Below are 3920 nucleotides of genomic sequence, written 5' to 3'. Positions count from 1 at the left end.
CATCTGTGTAGCAAGCAATAATAACAAAGGACACACAGTTTAACAGCTATATTGATGAAGTGATGATGCTGTTTTATCTGGTATCTCTCTGCTCCACGGGAGAGTTCGACCATCCCTTTATCTTCAACAGGAAGACATTAAGAGCAGGATGTTCACTGACTGGAGCCTTCGCGCTCATCTCTCTGTGTGCCATTTTCATAGAAAATGAGGCTGCGTAACATACTGTAAACATGATGCTATCGTTACATAGATTGCGCCTTAGGACAGCGCACGAGATAAGAAAGAGGTTATGAGGATCATAAAGTATGTGGTTACAAACCGTTTTTGTCTCATAAATGAAAATGTATCATCCTCACTTAAAATGTATGCATTGACTTAAAGGTAAATAGGTTAGCAGGCTCTCAGGGGTCATCAGGAGAGAGACTACGGTTGATGGCATCATAGTGACAGTGGTTGCAGCAAAGAAGCAGATGTTAGGTTATCCTATTCATAGTGAGTCTCTTAAATGTTAGGGAATGTAGCTAAATTGGAGTTAACACACAATAATGGTTAGATTTGTTTTTCAAGAAAAGCAAACACTCATTTTATAAACTACCTGTACTATGATTAATAAAAGATGGTGCTTTAAGTGAATTATTTGTGTCATACCTTCTGGTGTTAGGGAGGTTATATTGTGTTTTACAGAGGAACAAATTGATGGATAGAAAAACAGCAAAATGCTTAATCTCCACTATTGACTCATCTGTATTAAATGGAAAACAATACCACAGATTTGACTCAAAGTTAATAGAATTAGCAATGAAATGTTCAGGCATTGAACATCATGTAATCATCATCATGTATCATGTGTTGAGGAACCTTGCCATGCACATCTTGACAAACCAACTCAAGTTGGTGGAAAATGAAAAAAATCTGTAAGATTTGTGTGCCCTCTGTGCTATTGTTAATGTGCTTCATTCCTGAACCTTTATATTTTACAGTTGGATGAACCCTAACAAACACTCTGACGTAATCTTCATGGCTGTAACAGATTTTCGATTAGGATTACAACATTTAATCCAGTCTACGCTTTAATCCACCCTTGTTTGTGTCTGTTTAGCTGATATTGATGGTTGTGGTTCAGCTCATTATCTGAGCATCGATCTTTTCTATGTGGGTCTATCCTTTTGATGGAGTTGAGTGATAAACTCTCTGAGACCATGTTTCATGATCAACAGCTCATTAAGGTCTGGAACTTCTATCTTTTTTTTTAATCTCATTTGCATAATTAGATGTGTGTATTTGTTTCAAAAGTGCAAACTACAGCTTGATTTTGTTTTTTACTGTTACTGCGACAGTTAATCCTGGTTGTTCAAACCATAGCTCCATTCATCGTAGTGTTCTTGGAAAAAACACTACATTGTGCTCTGACGTCCCCTTAGTCAATCCGCCCCACGGCAGCAGTGGCTATATTTCAGTTTACCACCATCAGTCTTGATTTTTTTTTTCTTTTTTTATTTATTATTTTTGTCTTGTTTTTTTGTTTTGTTTTTTTAACAAAAGCACTATAATTAAATGCCATCCCTCCAAAGTTTTAGAAGCATCATATAAATGACGTAAACGACTTTACTAAAGATTTTTTTTTTATTATTGAAAACCTTAAATTGGAAAATTGCAGGGATGATTTTGACTCTGTGGCTTTCTTTTCAAAGATGGTAAAAATATATATTCAATTCTTACAATACCACCAGGATTTATACCACTGATAAATAAAGTAAGTAGGCTGAGCAAAAGTAAGTTTACACACTTCCTATTTTATTTTTATTTTTTTATTATACACTTCCTATTAATAACGCATGACATTTTAAACTATACCTTTATTTCTTTTCAATCGTTTTTGCCAGTTTATAAAACCGTGTTTTTTCTTAGCAGCTGGAAGTAGGCCTGTCCTGTATGACTTTATCACTGCAACATTATCGCTGTTCCCCTTTTTCTTTATACCAGAGAACTGTTTAAGATCTCTACTATGGCATTTTGGTCTATATATATAGACTATATCTATAGTCTATATATCTTCTTAGAAGATAGTTTTAGGATTTGTTTCTTTGACTTCAGTAAATAAGATCCTTGGTAGTAATAAGTTGTCATGTTACAATGTTAGCTTTGCATTTTGTCTTATTGCATTTCTGTCAGACTGCAAACCTAATTTTGTTGTACTATGTGATTATTTTGATTCCTCTGACAGTAAATTCAATAAAATTCAGTTTATCTATATAGTACCAATACCAGGGGTGGAAAGTAATGAATTACATTTACTCAAGTTACTGTAATTGAGTAATTTTTATGAGTAATTTGTAATTTTCTGAGTAGTTTTTGAAATATGTAATTTTTACTTTTACTCGAGTAAATTTTAACCTAAGTAGTCTTACTTTGCTACATTTAAAATCCCCTCACATTACTGAGTAAAAAAAAGAAAAAAATACTGATGGTGAAAAAATTAAATGTGGCCCTACCTTGCAATTACCCTTTGTATTTTCTAATAATCCAGTGCTGCGCTTCGGAAGATGGCAGTTGCTAACCACAACTTAGGGAGTATGGATGAGGAAAGGCCTGAAGAGGAAACATATTCTGGAGACGAAAGCCAGAAAAACCCTTGGCCTTATTTGGAAGGATTATTTGTTTTCAAATGCACAAAAGGGAACAATGTGATAATGCAGTGCGACATGTGCCTGCCCAGCAAAACGGAGGTTTTGGCTTTAAAACATCGACATCCAATTTACGAAAACATGTGGCGGTAAGTTAGTTATCATGGTGTTGTCTGTTGGACAGTAGGATTGAAAATTGTTTGCACTTTATGGTACAGGTTCTGACTGTCCTTGTCCTGTGAGGAAGTATGTTCTTTAGCCCAGCTGATCTTTTGCAAGTGTGGATGTCCACTGAAATATGCCTTGAAATCGATTAAAACACCTTGTGCTCAATTCAATTCATGACTCATCATTTTTTTTGCATTAAATAACTTAAAATAACTAAGTAACTTTTACTCAAATTACATTTTAAATGAAGTAATTTTGTACTTTTACTTGAGTAAATTTTGAGATGGGTAATTTTACTTTTTACTCTGAGTAGAATTTAGGCAAGGTAAAGATACTTTTACTCAATTATAATTTTTTAGTACTCTTTCCACCTCTGACCAATACACAACAAATGTCATCTCAAAGCAATCAACAGAGACAATGCAATCACATCATACATCTCAGAAATGTTCAAAGTAAAACCAGCTGATTGCATCGACTCATTGACTCGACATCAATCCCTCACACCAAGAATGCATGCAAATCTGTTCTTGAAATTTCTATTTTCTTCTTGGCACCATCGAAGGATTCAACATCAGAAAAGCACATAACCCCCATCTTAAGATATTTTAATTGATTGCCTGTATGTTTTAGGGTTGATTTTCAATTGCTCTTATTGGCTTTGAAATCAATGGTTTGACCAACCCTTATCTTCCTGAGCTGCTGCACTCCCATACACCTCCCTGCTCCCTGAGGTCTGCCAATCAGCAGCTCCTTATTGTCCCTTAATCCAAGCGGTAACAAAGAGGAGATTGTTCCTTCACTGTGGCGGCTCTGCAGTTGTAGAATAATCTGCCTTTGGATGTCAGACAGGCCTCCTCTCTTTCAGAGTTTAAACATTTTTTTAAAGACACCTGTTCACTGAGGCATTCTATACATCCTGAGAGTTTAACCTTATTTTTTATTTTTATCTCTTTATCTGTTTATGTTTATATTCATTTTTATCTTTTTTTTCTAGTTTGAATATCTTAAATACTTTTAATTTGGACTATTTTAACTCGTATTATTTTATTTTAGCTTGTCTGTATTTTGCTTGTGTATTTTAAGTTCACTGTTGCTTTCAGTTGTATGTGCAGCACTTTGATGATC

Source organism: Cyprinodon variegatus, unplaced genomic scaffold (genome assembly GCF_000732505.1).
Source record: "Cyprinodon variegatus isolate N-32 unplaced genomic scaffold, C_variegatus-1.0 Scaffold452, whole genome shotgun sequence".
In the NCBI taxonomy this organism is placed as follows: Eukaryota; Metazoa; Chordata; class Actinopteri; order Cyprinodontiformes; family Cyprinodontidae; genus Cyprinodon; species Cyprinodon variegatus.
Note: the sequence above shows the minus strand (reverse complement) of the source record.